This window comes from Callionymus lyra, chromosome 9 (genome assembly GCF_982586985.1).
Source record: "Callionymus lyra chromosome 9, fCalLyr1.hap1.1, whole genome shotgun sequence".
Taxonomy (NCBI): Eukaryota; Metazoa; Chordata; class Actinopteri; order Syngnathiformes; family Callionymidae; genus Callionymus; species Callionymus lyra.
Genome location: NC_141826.1, coordinates 29,262,606 through 29,273,824, shown reverse-complemented (window position 1 = coordinate 29,273,824; position 11,219 = coordinate 29,262,606). Strand labels below are relative to the sequence as shown.

Here is an 11,219-nt window from a genome sequence, read left to right as displayed (position 1 = left end):
TCATCTTCGTCATCGTCATCTTCATCTTCATCTTCATCTTCGTCATCACCATCACCATCATCTTCATCTTCGTCATCATCATCACCATCACCATCGCCATCGTCATCGTCATCGTAATCATCATCTTCATCTTCATCTTCATCATCATCGCCTTCTTTATCATCTTCATCAACATCTTCATAATCATCGTCATCGAAATCTTCATCATCATCATCATGTTCATGTTCATGTTCATGTTCATCTTCATCCTCTTCCTCTTCCTCTTCATCATCATCATCATCTTCCTCATCATCTTCATCATCATCATCATCATCTTCATCATCATCTTCATCTTCATCTTCTTCATCTGTATCGTCATCATCATCGTCATCACCATCATCATCTTCATCAACATCATCATCATCATCATCTTCATCTTCATCTTCATCATCATCATCATCATCATCTTTATCATCTTCATCATCATCGTCATCAAAATCTTCATCATCATCTTCATCATCTTCATCATCATCTTCATCTTCATCATCTTCATCTTTATCTTCCTCTTCCTCTTCATCTTCATCTTCATCATCATCTTCATCTTCATCATTATCATTATCATTATCATCATCATCATCATCTTCATCTTCATCTTCATCATCATCTTCATCTACATCTTCTTCATCTGCATTGTCATCGTCATCACCATCATCATCTTCATCAACATCATCATCATCATCATCTTCATCTTCATCTTCATCATCATCATCTTTATCATCTTCATCATCATCGTCATCGAAATCTTCATCTTCATCTTCATCATCATCTTCATCATCATCTTCCTCATCATCATCATCATCATCTTCATCTTCATCATTATCATCATCATCATCTTCATCTTCATCATCATCTTCATCATCTGAAAATAGTTTTGTTGAAGCGTTTATTAAATTTTACTGAGTGTGTGTGTGTGTATATATGTTTGTGTGTGTAAGTAATTTATATTTATATAGTACTTTTCCAGACCAGGGTCACAAAGAACTTAAACAATCAAAAAAATATTCAATAAAATAAATACTTTAAAGATCAAGATACAAATGATAACAACACAGGAGTCTCAGAGAATCAAGGAAAAGCCTGAACAAATAAAATGTCTTGAGATGTTTCTTGAAGGAGTCAGTAGATCATCAAACACATGTTTCTTGAAGGAGTCAGTAGATCATCAAACACACATGTTTCTTAAAGGAGTCAGTAGATCATCAAACACACATGTTTCTTGAAGGAGTCAGTAGATCATCAAACACAGATGTTTCTTGAAGGAGTCAGTAGATCATCAAACACAGATCTTTCTTGAAGGAGTCAGTAGATCATCAAACACACATGTTTCTTGAAGGAGTCAGTAGATCATCAAACACACATGTTTCTTGAAGGAGTCAGTAGATCATCAAACACAGATGTTTCTTAAAGGAGTCAGTAGATCATCAAACACAGATCTTTCTTGAAGGAGTCAGTAGATCATCAAACACAGATGTTTCTTGAAGGAGTCAGTAGATCATCAAACACAGATGTTTCTTGAAGGAGTCAGTAGATCATCAAACACAGATGTTTCTTGAAGGAGTCAGTAGATCATCAAACACAGATGTTTCTTGAAGGAGTCAGTAGATCATCAAACACAGATGTTTCTTGAAGGAGTCAGTAGATCATCAAACACAGAGATGTTTCTTGAAGGAGTCAGTAGATCATCCACCACAGATGTTTCTTGAAGGAGTCAGTAGATCATCAAACACAGATGTTTCTTGAAGAAGTCAGTAGATCATCAAACACAGAGATGTTTCTTGAAGGAGTCAGTAGATCATCAAACACAGATGTTTCTTGAAGGAGTCAGTAGATCATCAAAGAGAGAGAAGATCGTTCCAAAGCTTAGGAGCAACAGTCTGGAAGGATTTCTCTCCTCTGGTCCAGAAGTTCAGGAACCATCAGTAGATTCTGATCCACAGACCTCAGAGCCCGAGCTGGGGTGTAAGTATGGATCAGATCATGAAACTAGTGAAGAGCTTGAAGGAGAAATGTGAGTTCTTCTACTAGAGCAGCTCAGAATTCTGGCTGCAGGGTTTTGTATGAACTGCAGGCGAGAAGATCCTTCTTGTTTAGACACAAAATAAAGTGTTACAATAGTATAAACAACACAAACCCATTGTGTGTATATATGTGACGATGAACACGACGACGACGACAAAGGCGACAAAGACGATGAACACGACTACGAAGAAGACGATGACGAAGACGACGACGTCGTAGACGATGATGATGAAGATGACGAAGACGACAACGACGATGAAGACGATGACGAAGATGATGACGAAGACGATGATGATGAAGATGACGAAGACGATGAACACGACTACGAAGAAGACGAAGACGACAACGACAACTTCGAAGACGATGAAGATGACGAAGACGAAGACGACAACGACGATGAAGACGATGAAGACGATGATGAAGATGATTACGTAGACAATGATGAAGAAGAAGGTACGATGACAAAGACGACTAAGACGAAGACGAGTCAGCATCAATTGAGGTTCGTTCTTTGATTCTGGTCGAAGAGTAAAACTGTTCCGTCCACACTGTGAGCAACATTGTCTCAACTCATGGTCACGCTTGTTGTCCACGAACGACTCCCTGGACTCGTGGAGACGTCCTTCGATCTAATGGAAGCTGCTGTGAAGCTGTTCCCGGGAAACCTTCACTTCCCGCCACCATTCCACAGAAGTGTCTTGACGTTTCCTTCGAAACGAGCTCCGCTGAGAGGAAAGATGTTCTCTCTGGCATCTCCTGGTGATTTGAAGCTGTTCCTGCTTCTTCAAGCTACGACCTCCACAGAACCTTCAGTGAAACATGAGGAGAAAGACAAGAACGTTTCTGCTGCTGGAAGATGAAGGAGGACAGTTGTGGAGTCTTGTCTTGTGATGATGATGTTTGAACCAGGTGGTGTTTTTCTAATGTAGCCTTGAGCACGAGGAGACCATCCATCCATCCATCCATCTATACCATGTTCAGTGTGTGGTTCACTGATGGTCCAGGTCTTCTTCTCTGACGTCTGTGAAAATGACTGTAGAATAATTTCCTCAACAACATACAAATAAAAACATAAAGTAGCCATTAGCTAAACATGTGGATCCAAACGATGATACGATCGTTCGAGTGTGTGTTTCAAGAGTGTCCCTGACATCTACTGTGGCAGTAAAAGAAGATTATTATTGTCCCTCAGGTTGACCTTGAGATGGTAAATGCTTGTCATTTGGTCGTCCTCGCCTCATGAAGTCCTCCTGATGTCTGGAGCCCCCGCTGATCACACCACAGCCGTGCATGACTAAGTTGATGAGATGCCATCACAGTCTCAGGTTCACTCTGAGTGTAGTTCCAGAGCAGCCTGTAGGTGTCGCTGTGGCTCAGCTGTGACTGAGGGACAGCAGATGCTGATCGTCAGTGACTTGTTCAATATCTCAGATGAATCATCTTGTTGTTCTACAAACAAACACGTTCATGTCCTTCTGAAGTGATGTGAGCGACATCTTGAGGAACAAACTCTCACCAACGTTGTCTTTCAATCTTTATTCTGTCAATCAACGAGTGTCTCGACCAATGAAAACCAAAGAATCCAAGAGTTTGTTCTTTAAGAAGAAAACACAAAACTATAAGAGTTTCAATAGAATATGATGAAAGTTCTCAGGTTTCTACGACCTTCTCGACGCTTTAAGTCTTTTCAACGTCAACAAAGATTAAATCGACGACTAAAAGCTGCTTTTATTTTCTTTTCATGTTATTTAAGTCAATATTTTCAAAGCGACACCAAGTCTGAGTTCATTCATGAAGCAGAAGATAAAACACTTTAAAGCTTTTATGTTGTGATCTGTGATCGTTCTCTGTGTTCGTCAAGGACTCGAGTGTCTTCTTCACTCTTCCTTCAAGAGATGTTTTCATTGTTTCAACGAACACGAGCTTCATCAGGTCAACGTTCCTCCAGAAGAATAACATTTGATTTAGTCTTTATTGCTAAAGTGCCTTTTAGGAATTACATTTCAAAACAAGAATATGAAAGTATGCTCTGGAGTCCATGAACATATTTCAGTGAAGATCTCAGGAAACCATAATGAAGACCACTCTGTCTATGATCTGCAGTTCCACATGGACCCAGCAGGGTTTTGAAGGTTTCATTATCAACTTATTCTTCGTGGGCTCGTTCAAGATCGCAGGCGCAGCAAAGAAAAAGTTACCAACAGGAAATCGAAACCTTCTGCAGACGAATGGAATCACTAGAACAAATGTAACTTCTACAGCAACGTCATCAAGTCATGTGACATCAGCTCCTTGGCAGGGGTATGTTCTGTCCCAGTGCTTTCTATTGAGATCGTCTGAATGTTTGTGTCGTTCATTTGAGTTTTGAGGGAAATATCTGTGAGAAGAATAATGTCCTTGTCCAGACATATAATGCCGTCTGACCTTCTGACCTTCAGCAGTGATGTCCACTCCTGGTCAGCATCTCATCAAGACCTTCAGATCTTCAGCAGTGATGTCCACTCCTGGTCAGCATCTCATCAAGACCTTCTGACCTTCAGCAGTGATGTCCACTCCTGGTCAGCATCTCATCAAGACCTTCAGATCTTCAGCAGTGATGTCCACTCCTGGTCAGCATCTCATCAAGACCTTCTGACCTTCAGCAGTGATGTCCACTCCTGGTCAGCATCTCATCAAGACCTTCAGATCTTCAGCAGTGATGTCCACTCCTGGTCAGCATCTCATCAAGACCTTCTGACCTTCAGCAGTGATGTCCACTCCTGGTCAGCATCTCATCAAGACCTTCTGACCTTCAGCAGTGATGTCCACTCCTGGTCAGCATCTCATCAAGACCTTCAGATCTTCAGCAGTGATGTCCACTCCTGGTCAGCATCTCATCCAGACCTTCAGCGTCAACATATAAATGAATGTATGTCCAAGTTCCAAAGTGTTTGCAGAAGAGTCTGAACTTCAATCAATGAAAAGAAGTTGTTCTTTACGAAGCTTGATCTTTACATCTATTTCCAGACCTTCTCAGGCAGGAACACGCCGGTGTCTTCGTATGTTCCTGACCTCGTGGTCACATCTGCAGAGACGTTTGTGATCAGAAGATAAAGATACTTGTCCTCCTCAGGTCTCTAGAAGTTTATGTCAATGTTTTCTAATGATTTGACTTGATGTCAGAAAGAAAATCATTTTCATCTTTGATTGATTGAATGAAAATGATATTTTCTTCAAGTTGAAAACAAAAGTGTTGGTCCTTGTTTGACGAGAACATGAACGACTCCAAAGACATCAAACTGCAGGATGTTCTTCCTAATGTTCTGATTAAATATCAATTTCAAATATAGCAGCAGTTTAGATCTTCTATGTTCTCATGTCCTTGACAACATGTTGACCTTCTTTAAATCCACCATCAAGTCAGTTTCTTGCTTCTGAGTCCAATAGCTGGAGCAGGAAGAACATATTCACTAACAATGATGGACTTGGGTTTGTTCCAGGTCGTTTCATCAGGCCGTGGTCAGCAGATGAGGATGTGCTTCGGCCAATCGAGGAGTCAGTCACCGACATGGACCATCGACTCATGAGTCGCCGTGAAGAACCTTCAACACTGATGTGAACCTGCATCAGCAGCCGAGGGTTCATCTGCTGCTGAACGACTGACGCATGTCAATCAACCTGTTTACTGCTGTGACACATTCATGACCTGTTTGTGCGTGAAGACAACAGCAGGGGGGGTTCAAGGACATGTGGTGCTCAGGTTCAGAACTGTCACTCCAGTTAGTTGAGTTAATCGAGTCCAAAACAACATCTTCTGGAAACTCGACCCTTGTTTCACGAGGTGTCATCAGTCCGTCCTCAGAAACTAAATATCTCGAGCTCTCAATGTTGTGAACTAGAGTTAGTTAAATGTTTAAAATATCTCTTCATGGTAGGTCCTCGACGTCAAAGTCACCTGACGTCTGCAGCTGTGATGTCATCATCAGCCTAATGTGTGGGCGACCGTCTTGAAATACTGAGCAGCAAAATATGAAATTGAAAATCTTGTTTATGGCTCCCCCACTGTCACAACAGTGTAACTGCAATGTTGTTCCACAGACGGCCTCGTTTTTATTTTACAAAACCAGATCAAGTTCTTTGTTGAGTCTGTTTTAATTATCTTCAGGTCAAAGGTCAGAACTTCATAGTCAAACTCAGATGTGTGTTTGGTCACATGACTCTCACGGTGACGGCGAGAAGATCATCCAGAGATGAAGCTGCTCAAGTCATAGATCATGTGATACAATTTTTAAAAATAAACAATGTCAAAATGCAATATATTGTTGCTTTAATGAAACATTTCCTAACATATGGTCATAAGACAAGTGTATGTTTCTTCAAAGCTCTTCTGAGGAACATCTCACAGTCAGAGCTGCAACATATTAGACGGTGATTGTTAGACTTTCTGGTTCATCCAACATCTGAACTGAGATGAACAATCGGTCCAAATATTCTTATGTTCTCTGTTGGTGTTTCTGATGAAAACTGCTGATGTTTAGTCTCTTGTCGTTCTGAGCTTCTCGTAAAAGTTTGATCTTCATTTCTCTGATTTTTCCACCGCACGTTCTGAGGAGACACATTGAATCCGATGATATTTATCTCGCAGGAGAAACTATCTTCACCCGGGTTGACCGCAGCTCGGCAAGACTCCGGTAAACATTTCCTCCAACAGTGTGAGATCAATAAATCATTAATAAGTCATTTCTCTTCATCTCTGGCGCTGCAAACACTTCCTCACTTTGCTTATCGCAGCAACTCTTAAGTGGAGCCGTGTGAGGTCAGCTCTGGTGCTGGACGCATGGACACCAATATCACTCATGAACCATCTGAACGAGTGATATCTGTGGACTCCTCCTGAAAGAACATGTCGTGGTTGAATGTGGACTGTGAATACGAGGTTAAACGTCAACATCTGTAGGTCCTCAGGTGCCTCCATGGGGTGTTTCTAGTCTGTTGCTCATGGTTCAAGAGTTCAGGAAGAGTTAAGAAGATCCATGACTAGAAGATCCTGGAAGTGTCACGTGTCAGGATCTGTTGCTTGAATCAATCTTTAGTAAACCAGTCGCTCTGTGACGCCAATATTTCTGCAGGAGAACGAGGATGAAGAACCAGATTTTGGACTTTTGAGCCCCAGAAAACTTCACATCAGAACCGGCCTCGGCAGGAACAAGCCAGGATCAAACCACCGACCAATGATCTCATCTACCAACTCTGAAATCCAACTCAATGAACCAAAACAACTGATTCAGTCACATGGTCTCCTGGAAGTTCATGCACCGCGTGTTCATCGCATAAAGTCATGTTAAGGTTTTCTGTGAGGGACTCGTTCAAACGACAAACATTCTTGGATCCTCTGAAGCCATGTGAGGAACGTGACCCGTGAGAAGAGATGTTACTTTTCCTCCATTGCTGAGAGAGAAAACTCTTAACTTCAAAAACTGTCTTACTTTACATTGATTTAGTGTTTTTCAAATGTTGTGACGAGATTTTAGTGGATAATAAGAGTTTTAATGACGCGGTCATGTTTCTTGATGCTGTAGAAGATCCAGGTGACGCAGGTGGTCCTGAGGTGGGAGGCGTCGACAGACAAGTCGACAACAGGCAGGTAAAGATCACCTTGATGAACATGACATGAGAACAAACCATCACTGTTTGTGGGTCAGTGCTGAGCAGGTTCTTCTTCTGATGAGGGTGGAGTCCAGGGTCGCAGGAGGAGTCGTGACAAACATGCTCCACACAGTTCAAAACACAATCAAACAGAACGATCGAGAAAACACTGAGAATGTCAGAAGCTGCATTGAAACCTATTGGAAATGATCAATATAGTGACAATAACAAATGAAGGAAATGTGTGTTGAGTTTTTAACGTCATTTTCAACCAAAGCGTTTTATCAAATTCTAAAAAACGTAAATTCACTCAAAACAAGAATCTCCAAAACACATTATAAAAGCAAGAACTGCAATTCAATTTCAACCTGTGGCCCTGTGACCTCAGGTGAGTTTGAGACCTGAATCTGAAAAATATATCAACACCTGCTTCCTCACCTGCTGTCATTAATAGAAGCTGCAGTTGTCCAAGTGTTCTGATTCATTTGCAAGAGATGACGAGCAGTTGAGCTGTTGGTTGACATTGATGGTTCTGACTGAACCAGAGTTGATGATGAAGCTTCATAACCAGTTCTGTGTCGTCAGAGCCACTGGAACTAAAACCTCTCGTAATGAAACCTCACTTCATTTTATTTGAAACTTAAAACAGAAGGTTGCCTCTTCATTCTTATGAAGAGGCAACGATCAGTTATTTCCAGGAGGAACCAAACTCTTTGTATCTATTCTCACGAGGACATTCCGGGCGTGTCGTCCTTCGAAGGAAATTGTCCAGAAGCCTGTGATTATTGGATGCGAGTCTGGAGCGACTGTTTATCAGCTGGTGGTTTGTTTCTGCTGTGTTTCTATTTGATGCATCGCTGTTCCATGAATCATCAGACGCCTGACACTGTCTATCATGTCAGATGATTGACAGGTACCAAACATATTTGACATCATTGAATCATCACCTACGAATGAAACCCTTCACTTTTTGACTAGTATAAATTGTTGGTTTATTAGTTGTTGGCAGGTATTGAGGAGGTTATTGATCCTTTATCAGATGATTCTCTCGCTGGGACATCAAAGGGCGGCGCGACAATATGTAACAAATCAAGTTCATCTGTGACTCTGTCTTGAACATGTTGTTCATGATCAAGAAACTCGACACACGCTCAATAGAAAAGTCACTCTTGCCAGTGAAAGTTTCATACCTGCTTCATGAGGACACAAGTGTTACGTTTCACGATGCTGAACCCAAGAGCAGACAGAGGCGATGTTCCAGGGAATACAAAAAGGGGTTTATTGAATAGGAGGGGAGCAGGTAGTGGATGAGGAAGCCGGAGGGAGAGCGAGGTGGGCGAGCTGGAGTGAGAGATCCGGGTTACTGCAGGCAGAGGAAACAAAAAGTTAGATGTGGTCCAAAAAACAACAAGAGACTAGAGTAAGAGAACGAGGTAACAAATACACTGAGCCAGGCACGTATAGTTACCACGGTTGTGCGTAGTACGATCTGGCGCCGACCGCGGGGAATCCAAGGGTTGATGAAGGGGGTTGATTGGGGATCAAGACCAGGTGAGCATGATTGATGATGAGGACCAGGTGTGAGGTGAGACGACAGGGGGCAGACCAGGAGGAGGAGCAGACTGTTGTGACCACAACAACAAGTGTGTGTTTACATCACTTTACGTGTCACCCAGTGATGCTGAAGCTCAAAAGATGAGCTAATTGTTCTTTAATTTATTGGTCTTAAGAACTGCATCGTGCTTCATGAACACAGATGTTTCTCAGCAACTGTTGCAGAAAAATACTTTCTAAGGTTTTTCATTCCTGGATCCTTTTACCACACACTTGAATTATGTGCTCGGAAAAAAACTCTTTTTATTTTGGTGAAGAGTAATGTGGTGTAGATGTTCCAGACTTGAGAGTCAGTGACCTCAATAAAGAAGTCGGCCTGAATTTATCAGCAGCCTAAATTCAGAAGGTCTGCACCTGCACTAACAACACAACTGCTTCACTATTTACACCTTCTTTGCTGCCCTTCCTTTGCTCGGGTGTCGCTGAGGAATATTGTGTTGATTTATTTGCCAAACCAGCTCATTTGCATTCGAGTGTCAGACGGAAACAAATCAATTAAATCATTTGAAATAATTAGACGATCCAAGCTTCAAATATCAATTTTCAATAATTGTTGAGACATTTGTTTGTGTGATGGTTCTGGTCGTGTCTAGAATAATATCTAATAATAACCAATAGTGACGATAGATCTACGTTTATAAATGAAATATTAATGTGTTGATGGTTGAACATTAAAGATCATGAAAATACTAATAATAGACTGGTTATAAACATCCAACTTTAAAGTAAAGTCTTTCCTGCATCTTTCAACCTCATTTTTCTTCTTCTTCTTTGCATCATTTTTACCTGAACTATGATTCAAGACCTTCTGATGAACTTCTGATCTCCTCAGTGTCAGAGCTTCTGTCCTCCAACCTCACATCTTCTCAGTCGTCTTCATCCCTCCATCTCTGTCTCTACGTCCTTCAGCTCTGAACTCACTTCACTGACACGTTTTTCCTCAGCATCCATTCTTCTTCATCCAAATCACCATATCATCAGCAAACATCAATGTTCATAGAAACCTCCCAAGACTGATGAGAACAAGAATCTCTCAAAACACAGCACTGATCACAGTAGAAGTAACTTTAAAGAAGGTGTTGCTCAACAAAATAATCTGATTTCATGCAAACATTCACGTGTTCAAAGGTAAACATCGTTAAATGATGACACGTGTGAAGTCACAATATTTTACTGTTTTCCTTAATTCTAGAAATGATTGAAACTACACCTGTGTTTGCTGCAGATTTTGTTTTTACATTTCCTTGAATATTTATAATAATAAAATGCTCATCATAGTTGTAACTAAATGTTTCTTTGTAAAAACAGCGCCTCATTAAAATCGTTTGCCGAAGCACATCATTTGTAGATCTACTCAGCCCATCCACCTCCCGTGCGATCTGTTTGACCCTGACGTCATCATGTTCCCGCCCCTTCAACGCCACGACAACCTTTTGACAGCTACCAAATATGACCAATGGGCGCTCGAAGACTGCTTCCTGGCGTGGCCTACTGACCAATGAGAAGGAAGTGGGCGTTGCTGAATGTGGGCCTGGCTTTCATGTTCGGTTGCACGAGAAGCTTTGGATGTGATTTGGGTGAGTTTTCTTTGTAATATTATTATTTATTTCCTTCACGATATTCTCTCTCCGGGGCTGCAATGTAGTTTGTTGGGTGAGTTCAGAAGAAAAGAGTTCGACTGCTAACGTTGCCTGTGTAGCTAGCATGCTAACAGCAGCACAAAGTATTGAAAGAAAAAAGAAAAACGGTGATTTTTCACATTTGCTTTATAAACATATTATTCTCGACAACTAGCGACACAAATGCGTCTTTCAAAGAATCTGTCAGTGAACATAAGAGTCACATCTGTCTGGTTGTTGACTTGTTATGAGTTTTATTGTGTGTCAGGAAGACTCTTGTTAAACGGATTCATAGAAGTTTAA

The 11,219-nt window shown here is 41.2% G+C and overlaps 1 protein-coding gene across 8 annotated transcripts in view; it reads left to right on the top strand.

Annotated features, from left to right (window-relative positions):
* Positions 1-10,827: 10,827 nt before the first annotated feature.
* diaph2 (diaphanous-related formin 2) overlaps positions 10,828-11,219 on the top strand; it is a 289,859-nt gene continuing 289,467 nt past the window's right edge. For 6 of the 8 annotated variants that reach the window (XR_015712824.1, XR_015712823.1, XM_087799075.1 and 3 more), the window contains exon 1: positions 10,828-10,874. The gene's annotated coding sequence lies outside the window, so the exon portion shown is untranslated. Of the gene's footprint in view, positions 10,875-10,898; positions 10,951-11,219 lie in introns of those variants that run through there. The other 2 variants (XM_087799071.1, XM_087799070.1) reach the window with 2 other exon arrangements.